This window comes from Akebia trifoliata, chromosome 12 (genome assembly GCF_017979445.1).
Source record: "Akebia trifoliata isolate Shusen 1 chromosome 12, ASM1797944v1, whole genome shotgun sequence".
Lineage (NCBI taxonomy): Eukaryota > Viridiplantae > Streptophyta > Magnoliopsida > Ranunculales > Lardizabalaceae > Akebia > Akebia trifoliata.
Window position 1 is genome coordinate 30,118,562 of NC_141386.1, and position 10,870 is coordinate 30,129,431.

General features: G+C 35.3%; 1 long non-coding RNA gene across 1 annotated transcript; it reads left to right on the forward strand.

Moving 5' to 3' along the window:
* The first annotated feature begins 1,393 nt into the window (after positions 1–1,393).
* On the forward strand, positions 1,394–5,589 carry LOC147389406 (uncharacterized). Its single transcript, XR_015170916.1, has 4 exons — positions 1,394–1,574; positions 1,717–1,902; positions 3,998–4,078; positions 4,961–5,589. It is a non-coding gene; the product is annotated as an uncharacterized LOC147389406 (long non-coding RNA).
* The last annotated feature ends 5,281 nt before the right edge of the window (positions 5,590–10,870 follow it).

Sequence of the window (10,870 nt, forward strand, 5' to 3'; positions counted from 1 at the left end):
GCAAAAGTTGGTGTAACACGACAACAATTCATATGTAAATCACAGGGAATCAGCACACATCTTGGGGTGACGTTAGCAAAAGTTGGTGTGGCAGTAGAAACTCTTTGTTTTAATCAACCGGCCTCATTTTTTGAGATAAGGTTGCTGTGATGGCGATGACCACCTACTTGTAACGGGGGAGGTTGTTTCAAGGTTGACCATTGGATATCCCTCGAGATACACAGATATTAATCTTAGGGGTGATCCAATGATTCATATCATGGGAGGATCTTTGGGCGTGGCTGATAATGTCATCTTCATTGGTTTAAAGTAAATTACATAGGTTTGTTTTATGTAGAGTTCACTTAAAAGCTGGTCAATGAAGGTTTTTTAGTCTCTTTCTTATGTTTTTTTCCTCTTGGAATATCCAATGTGATTTCTTTGTTCTAACATTAAGGTTGTGTTTGGATTGAGAGAAGTGGAGAGAAGAGAAATTCATTAAGAGAAGAGAAGAGAAACTTAATTTCTCTCCTCCATGCTTAGATTGACACGAGAAAACTTAAGACAATTTTGAAATTTTAAAAAATCATAAAAGAGATCTAGAGGCAGAGTTGGAATTGTAAAATATTTTATAAGAGTTTCTCTCCTCTTCTCTCCACTTTTAGAGAGAGAAAACTATTTTTTTCCCTCTTTACTTCAATTTTTCTTCAATCATCTCTCCACATAACAATCCAAATAAGAGAAATAGTGATAAACTCATTTCTCTTCTCTTCTCTCTATTTCTCTCAATCCAAACATAGCATAAATAAAAATATAACCTTCTCCAATTCGACATAAAAGAGATTGGATTTCACAAGCGACCATAGTCACCAAGTCGGAGTACAGGTTTAAAAATTGAAAGAGAAAACTTCATAAAAAAAACAGAGAAAAAGGAAAAGAAACATGAAAAAATTGGGGAAAAAATGATATATATATATATATATATGGGTCGCGTTCCTACGACCTCCATTTCGACCCTCATCGCGACCCCCGATGTCAGCCATTCGATTTCCGTTAGATCTACGGTCCAGATCAATTATTCAATGGTAAAATAACGAGAATTCGTTATTTACAAACGCCTCCCCGTAAAAAATAACAAAACAGTTCAGATTTCTTTTCTCTTCCTCTTCCTCATCTCTTTCTAAAAAACAGATCAGATTTCTTCCTCTTCGTCTTCTTCCAAAGCTCTCTTCCTCTTCGTCTTCTTCCAAAGCTCTCTTCAAACTCACATATGCAACAACCCCCATCGTCGTCTTCCTCATCTCTCTCTCAAAAATATTTCTGATTTTTTCCAAAGCTTTCTTTCTCTTCGTCTTCTTCGTCCTCTTCAAACTCACATTTGCGACAACCCCCATCACCGTCTTCCTCATCTCTCTCTCTCTCTCTAAGTTGTTGCGAAGAAACGAAGAACTCGGCCGAACCCCAGCTCGACAGAAACCCAACTCGTCATCCGTCCCTCTGCTGGAAACGAAGACAGAACCTCCTCGAAGAAACCCAACTCGGCTTCGTCCTCATCTCTCTCCCTCTCTCTCTCTCTCTCCAACAGAAACCCTAAGGTAAACCCTTAAATATTTTTTTATTTCATATTTTTATTTCTTTTTTTTTTTAATGTATCGATTATGACGAATCATGGACAAATTTTGTTTTGAAAGCTGCTTTGTTGGTCAAGGCTCATGGCCCATTGTTGATTGTCTCCAGTAAGGGTTGGATGTCTCCATTGTTGATTCCTAAAGGAGAGGATGGAAATCCATGGTTGATGTTCTGGCCAAGAAAGAAGTTAGGGAAACCAGAAGTGAATGAGACCTCAAAGGGCAAGGAAGTGCAGTTGAGTCTGTGGGTTGAATTCACAAAGCCTCAGCATGTGGAGAAGTTTATAGAATATTGGTAACCCATACTGTCCTTTGTTTGGTTTGGTTCTATTGGCATTTCTGTTTGGTTCAGCTTGCATTTATGTTAAAAACCACGTTCTTAGGCTACATTTGAATCACAAGGAACAAAATTATCTCTGATGTTATTCTGATCACATTCATACTCGTCCTAATCGACATAAATCAGCTAAAATGTTTATAAATTTTACTAATAAAACTAATTTGAAGTGTCTCCACTTCACTAATCATACTAAATATTACATTAGCAATAGCAGATAACTCTAAAATGGTACTTATTATATAGAATAATAGTAAATATTATACTAATTTGAAGTATCTCCAGTTCACTAATCATGGTAAATATTCTATATTGTGGTGGTTTATGCATCAAATCCTGTGATAGTATGTGTTAATACCATAGATTTGCACACGCAATGGATTGGGTTAGGATCGGGTCAGTTTCAATCTGGAATCAAATTGATAATAATTGCATTGGATCCAGAATGGCTCTGATACTTCGGATCAAATTCTTATACAATCTCCGTATTAGGACCAAAATCTGCTCTAATGACAATTTGTTAAGATCCAGGTCCAATCAATCCAATTTAATATATGAAATATGGATACACATCATATTTGGATATTGAAATCAAGGATATTAGTCATATAAAACTCAGTTTTCTTTCCTCGTGGAAATGCCAACTTAACTAAGTTTGTAAGACACCTTTTTCCATATAATTCTTAGTTCTATAAATTTCTCTTTTTCCATATAATTCTATTAGAATTGGAGCATTTAAGATTTTAACATATTGGATACAGGTTGGAAAAGCATATTTTGAGCTGGTAGATTACTTAGAAGCTGATCTGATTCACCAGAGCTTGGCTTCTAGTAACTTTTGAATAAGTTCATAGCCAAATCCTATACCATTCAATTTAGGTTTGTGGACTTACCCCATTGATACCCACAAGGGTAAACTTGGATTTTAAAAGATTTTTCTTACTTCAAATTCTTATTTATGCTAATTTTCCTTAAAGAACATATGTTTCTCTTCCTCCCAGAAGGAAAAAAAAAGGATCAAAATCTTCTAGGCTCTGGTGAGATTTACAGATATACTTCTTCAGTTATCTTATAAGGATTGGATACTTGATACTTGCATGCTTCTAAATTTTTTGTGGGTATCACATTCTTGTTGAGCGGAGAAGTTTTCTGATTTAGATACCTTCAGTTCATTGAGGTTAAATAACTAAATTTTCTTGAGTTTCAGGCATACTTGTCCCTTCCAGAGGGAACGGCAACTGTAGTTGGACTAATAGCAATGATGACTGATCACTACAATATCATGCACCAAATGCATCAATTTCTCTCGTTTTGCCTATTACCCATTTGATAGGAAGCTCGAATATCAATTACCCATTTTTTTATTTTCTCTTTTGTTGGAGTTTCATGTAGATTTTTGTTCCTACTTTGATACCCATATACCGAGTTCTGTATAATCTTTCAAATTTTCATTTTTTTTTTCTTTGATAGGTATAAGTGTGAAGGAATGGTAACATTTCTGCATGTTCAATACTACTCGACTTCAAATCCTTTTCATTCCATTATTTGATGAAGTATCCATTTGATAGGTGTTATTGATTGTGCAAGTGTGCCAACATATATTAGTTTTGTAGAATCTTTGCAAATTTTCTATTTTTCACTCTCACATGAGGTCAGATACCTCTGTATCTATCATTTGGTGAAGTATCTGTATAATTAAGATTGTCCATCTAATAAACAACCATATGGTTTGGCCACGCAGATAGTAAACTTGTACACATCATGCCTGTGCCCTATACTTTGTCCTGTCCTTTTTCCCTGTGTGCAGCGTCCATTTAGTTTTTAGATTTTTTTTTAATAAGTATATTTTTATTAAAAAAGAGAAGAGAAGAACATGAGGATGAAAAAGATGAAAAAGAAAAGAAGAACAAAGAAACCCCAAAAAAGAAAGAAACATCCACGTCCGACTCAATGTACAAAGAACAAAGCTCTTCCCACTTTAATTGTATTATACTTCTATGCTCATTGTTTTGCTGAAAAATTGTTAGTGGTTTCAATGAATTTACAACTACAGGTGGTAACTCAATACAATGGCCTTGATGAGTACTTGAAGGTTGTGGATGCTTTCTTGGATATTATTCTTCAATATCAGATGGTAAGTTTGAGCACTGTTGAACTTGGAATCTATTTTTGGTTTTATGCTTACACTTTCATCCTTGCCAATTTGAAGTTTATGTTCTTGCCTATTGTGTTACTTTGCTTTGGGTCTCATTTCCTCTATTTTTGTTAAGAAAAATCAATTCTTTAAAAGGAAAACAACCATCTACTCATACATTTTTCTCCAACATATTTCTCATTTAGTGTGTTGGTGAGTAACATTAATTCACCTGAATAAAATGGTGAAATCAGGTCGACATATATGGCAGTTATGCTGCATTGCCTTTCTGCTTAAAAATTCAAGATTTGACTATAAACTCTGATTTTTTATACGATAGTCTATAGAAGCATATCCACTAAGGGTTATTGAAAAAGTTTTGAGATTAGTTGGCAAATATAAAAAGGTCTCAGGACTTGCATTCCATAATAAATAAATTCTTCTGAAGTGGTGAATTACAATGACGAGCCAAACATTTTTATCATTTTCATTTTCCAATGCATGTATTGAATTTGTGCAAAGTTCATTTTCACACCCAGCTGTTAACATTCAACAGCATCGCTGTTACTTATCATGCTGTAGTGTCAACAAATGTCATTTTACTATTGAACCATTGTATTTTTTGTTGTTGTTCCTCAAATGTGCTAAAGGTTGAGCATAAAAATGGGTCTAGTCCGAGTACAAATGCAGTTGGCGCACTTTGAAACTAGTCCCTATTGCATTGTAGTTCTGTTAAAAAGCCCCTTAAGTTATGAATTTATGCTAGTTTGTTAGCACTTGCATTTCCTTTCATTAATGGGAAAAATGTTATTATGCTTTGTGATTAGCTTTTTCATGATTGATTTTGCTTATGTTTGGTTCATCGTTTTGCGAGGATTATAGTGTTCTTGATTACTAGGAGAAAGTGGCCGATGGTTTCTATGACATATACAAGCTCTCCATGGATTCTGCAAACCAAGGAAAAATGCCGTCACTTGCAGATCTCCAAAGAAACCTTGGGAGCCCGGGCTTTGAAGTTGTTGTCAATCAAGCCATTGACCATGCTCTTGAAGAGTTGGAGCAATTGCACACTGTCTCACATTTGACTGTCCTGCCACTGAGTTCGGTCTTTTGGTCCAAAGGCTTGCTGACCTTGTTACAGAGCATATGGGTGGGCCAATTAGGGATGCTAATATATGATGGTGAGGTGGATGGAAAGAACTACCGAGTTACGGGCTTCTCTTCACACAAGTATATTGCCTATTGGGTCCGTAAAGATTAGTGTTGTACTTGTGTTTCACTTGAGGACAATTTTATAGTTATTAGGAATTTTGGAACTTTCATGGAATTTAATCTTTTCTGGAGAAGACAATGCTAATGTAAGTAATGAGGATGAAGATGTGAATCTAGAGGAGTTGGGTAGGGCATTCTTTGATCCATTTAGTTGACTAGTAGAGATGGATGGATGTATTCCTTTTTCCATTGTAACTATCAAGTTTTGTTGATGTAAAGGAGATGGATGGATTTATTCACCAATACCTATTAAGTTTTGTTGATATAATGAAAATGGTTTTAATGGGTCATTGGGTAAAGAAGATTCTTTTACCGTCTACAATCCTTTCAAGGCCAGATCTTAAAAAAACACCTCCCTCTCTATCATCAACAAATATGAATTTTTTTTTCTTCTAAGTTTGTTTTGTATTTTCTTTGTTTTTCTCTCTTGAACTACTGCTAGGGATTGTTGGTTATGTGTAAATTATCAAGTTATGTTGTGGTGGGTGGGGTGTGTTGTAGTGTTGTGTTGAGCTTTGAAATGGAGACTCTTTTTATTTTATTTTTTAAATGAATTAGTTCTTCATTTTAATTTAAACAATGCTTGAGTTGATATTTTATCTTCTTTCTTGGTTAAAAATCCTCAAGCCTGAACAACTTGAGTTTTGTTCTCTACAATACGAATCGAAAATGACTTTAAATGCCATTGTTTTTTCTTCCCCAAACTTGGTACAGATAATCCAGAATGAATACCACTGATCACCTCTTTTAGGGCCTTATTAGTTCTATATTCTACGCTGTATTTCTTGACAATCAGAGTCACTCTTAAATGGTTTTAAAAACCTTAAATGTCTTGCAAATCGGTTTACAAGATTCTGTAAAATCTTGGCCAGTTTATGGTTCAATTCATCTAGAGTCTAAATATATGCTAAAACCGAGTGATTAATGAGTCAGTGAAAAGTGTCAAGATGGTTTTAACTCAACTCATGATGCCAACCTTGTAGTGATGCTATGATCACACCCAGTTTAACTTCAATGTGAGAATTAAAAGATAAAATGCCTAATTTCTCTATATACAATGCATAAAGTGAAATGAGAGGATCATAATTTACAAGCATGAGCATCCAATCACTTCATAAAAGAGGTGTCTTACAAACTTAGTTAAGTTGGCATTTCCATGAGGAAAGAAAACTGAGTTTTATATGACTAATATCCTTGATTTCAATATCCAACAATATACCACAAGTGAAACCACAGACCATTTGTGCAGTTTTTATCTTTAATCACCATTGCCTATTCTCTAACCCCACTACTAGGCGCCTTCAACAACAATCTGATTTCTCCATTCAGCTCTCTTTAGACTTATATCTTCAGTCAAGGCTCATCATTTCGTGCTACCTTAATCCACTTCATTATTTCTTTTCCTTTGCTGTTTTAGATCCCTCAAGTTGCATGAAAGAACTCCAGTGCTGTCACTGATACATTGGCTTCGTTGTAATCCAATGAAGTTCCTTTGCCCTTGAAGGGGAGATGCCATGTCTACTAGCCTGTAAAAAACTCAAATCAGTCCAAGCCCCAATATTTTAAATTTACACCATATCATAAGTGTAATAGTATCCCATGTTTATGGGATCAAACCAGACATTGCACATTATGGGTGCATGGTTGATCTGTTAGGCCGTGCGGGTCTGTTTGACAGTGCTTGTAGAATCCATAGAAATGGGTGATCGTGCAAACTATGTCCTGTTACATATATGAGTTGGCTGATAACTAGGATGTGGTTCATAAATCGGGTAAAAATACCATTATTTACCTGCAAGAATAACTTCAGAAAAGGCAACAAAATTGCCCGGTGATCATAGGTAGAAAAAGACCCAAGCTTTGACTCCAATGCCAAGATAGAAATGCCAGTGTGAACAATCTTTGCATCAATTTTGCCGAACTACAAGAATGAAATACAATTTCATTAAAATAAGCAGCATGGACCACAACAGATAAAACTACCAACAGACCCACCTCTACAGAGTACCGTTCCTGGTGTCTCAGAAATGTTGTTTCTACGCAAGTCTCTGATTGATACAGTAAGTCCTGCATTCTCCAATCCTCATCTTTGCCAGTCAAAGATTCCTTGTATCCAGATTGCGAGACTTACAGACGTTTTGCTTCATTGAGAACATTTGACACAGCTTCCAACTCAAGCGTACTACTATCAGACCCCTTCTTTTCTTTCCACTTGTGGAGGACTACCTCATAACTTTGAGAAATGAATTTGGTGGATTGTTCCATTTCTTTACGCTCTCCAAGACAGAGTCTCTTGACTGCTCCAAAGCTACTACATGGTTCTGTTGCTCACGTATCTTCTCACATGAAGCCAGTTGCTCCCCAAACGAAGGACCTTCTAATATCCAGGTTAAGAGTGGATCGTTATCAGCACTATCATCCAAAAAGAGATGTAAAAAATCGAATCATCCTTTCCCCAACAGAAGACCACATTATCAAGATTTCCATGACTGACATCGAATCATCCTTATAAACGCACTTCAGAATTTAGCACAATCTTCCCCAGTGAAGCACGTCACAACAAATAGTATTCTTGGGTCATTCATTGAACCACATAATGAAGGCCATACACCAGCATGAGACTAATATGCAAGCTGAAGTCATTCCTATACTGCAATGATCAAGGACCAGGCCAGGGTAGACATTTAGTTCAGATTGTGTCAAGTAACGAAACATATAACTTTGATGATCACAAAATCCTCCAGAAGAGAAGCAAACCTGGTGAAACAGAACCCATCATGAGATAGGATGTTATATTAGCATCAACAACAAAAGCAACATGAGCAAGGCCTTGGGCTGCCCTGTAATGTTGCAGCCAATTCAGCAACAGTTGCATTCTCACTTGAAACGACAAAAACAGCATATAGTAACCTGAAGAAAGGACTTCAAAATATTAGGATTTCTCTGCAAGCATGACATAATCTGTCACAGGGAAAAGGGAGGAAAGTTTAGTTAATTTTATCAGCAACTCTACATTGATGTTAAGGAACTAATTCTTCAATAAAAGAATAAAAATAAAAAGTTGAAAAATGAAACTTACTCTTCAATAGGATCTTCATGTTAATGTTAAATCTAACAAATACAAATCTAAAACAAAATAAAAAATTTGAGAGTGTATTTCCAAATCTGTGAAGGTTTTGGATAATAAGCTATTCACAATTTATTAGATAGAGAAAAATGCAGCTTACATAAGGCAGATTAACATGAACATGAACAATCATTATAAAAATAAAAAATAAAAACGCATAGGAATTTCCATTCGAACCCATTTCTTCGAATTAAACACATAAGGATTGTAAAATTTTCAGTAAAACATATATAAAACTCAGAATAACCGAAGAAATTTAAAATAAAAAGTAATTAAGGGTTTCTGATTTCGTGGATACTTGGATATTTTGAATTTAGACAAACCCATACGTATAATATACCATAACTCAGTATCAATGAAACAAAGCAGCTTTGAAAACAAAATTTGTCGATGATTCTTCATAATCGATACATAAAAAAAACAAATGAAAAAAAAAATAAGAAAAAAAAAAATTAAGGGTTTACCTTAGGGTTTCTGTTGGAGAGAGAGAGAGAGAGAGAGGGAGAAAGATGAGGACGAAGCCGAGGTTCTGTCTTCGTTTCCAGCAGAGGGAGGGATGACGAGTTGGGTTTCTGTCGAGCTGGGGTTCGGCCGAGCTCTTCGTTTCTTCGCAACGACTTAGAGAGAGAGAGAGAGATGAGGAAGACGGTGATGGGGGTTGTCGCAAATGTGAGTTTGAAGAGGACGAAGAAGACGAAGAGGAAGAAAGTTTTGGAAGAAGACGAAGAGGAAGAAAGCTTTGGAAAAAATCAGAAATATTTTTGAGAGAGAGATGAGGAAGACGGCGATGGGGGTTGTTGCATATGTGAGTTTGAAGAGAGCTTTGGAAGAAGACGAAGAGGAAGAGAGCTTTGGAAGAAGACGAAGAGGAAGAAATCTGATCTGTTTTTGAGAGAGAGATGAGGAAGAGGAAGAGAAAAGAAATCTGAACTGTTTTGTTATTTTTTACGGGGAGGCGTTTGTAAATAACGAATTCTCGTTATTTTACCATTGAATAATTGATCTGGACCGTAGATCTAACGGAAATCGAATGGCTGACATCGGGGGTCGCGATGAGGGTCGAAATGGAGGTCGTAGGAACGCGACCCTATATATATATATAATTTATGATACATTAGACATTTATTCTAATTTTACAATATTTTTTTGAATAAAAAAATATTATTGAATATCTATGTATGATAATATGTTCCCACACATAATTATATATTTTATGATGATAAAAAAAGTCTAACCATCAATGCACCTTTTGAGCAAAATAACAAACTATTGAAATAAACATACATCAAATCCAAGATTAAACAATTATCAAAGAGAAACAACCATAAGGCCAAAGAAATTAATCATAGACACACGAAAGCACATTGTGCTGCGTGGTATATAAAAACGGTTTGTTTAGGAGCCCGATACATCTTAAACTCCTACCAAAACACACCACATAGACATTGTTCCTATGCTATAAGAATGGGACACCGTTCTGGATCTTGACTCATAAAATAATAGTTTACCATACTTTTAATATTTATGATCTGCACTAAATAATATTCTATGATTGATGTCTATTAATTTAATAAGTATCGTATACGATACAAGTATATTTATAAAAATAATTTTAATCAATTTTAATTAGATAACGTGCAAGGAGACTGAGAAACCAAGGCTGTATTATTATTTTATGATCTCAAGATTGTTCGGGTGCTGACAAACTAATTTTAAGAAAAAATATAAAGAAGGATAAGTGGGGAGTGGGGAGTGGGGACGGGACGCCAATATCGGAATAAGAAAATCTCTATGATACTCTATTCTAGTTTCATTTTTTGTTAACTTGTTGGATGGGGTTGATTTCTTAATGTGCTCATGGAGGCCCGATCTGGACATGATTTATCATGGTCACACCTAAGTGGGATAAGATATAGATACCGAGCTTTCAAGTTGTCTTAGATGCCCACCTTAAAACCTTTAATTTATAGCTTTAGATCTCAAATGAACTATTAAAGGAAAATGCTGGACTGCCTTAGTTGGACATTGTGCTTAACACTGTGCTGATGTGGCAGTGTATAGAGAACCATTGATTTTTTTTACTTGTATCACGAGAAAAGATATCTATGATTATTTGTGCACTGCCACTTCAATACAGTGATGAACGCAATGTCCAACGAAGTAGTGTAGTATGACTCTTTATTAAAATAGAGATTACTTAAATTTTTTGCTAATTAATTAATGGGTTTTATTAAGTGCTCTTAGGGCACTAAATAAAGTGTAATAAATATATTTTGGAAGATGGAATCTAAGGGTATTTTGATAAAAAGTAAAATTTTAAAGGTATTTTCGATACAAAATCAAACTTCCAAAGTGTATTTATTGCACTTTAAGGTGTGCCATAGCGCCATAAC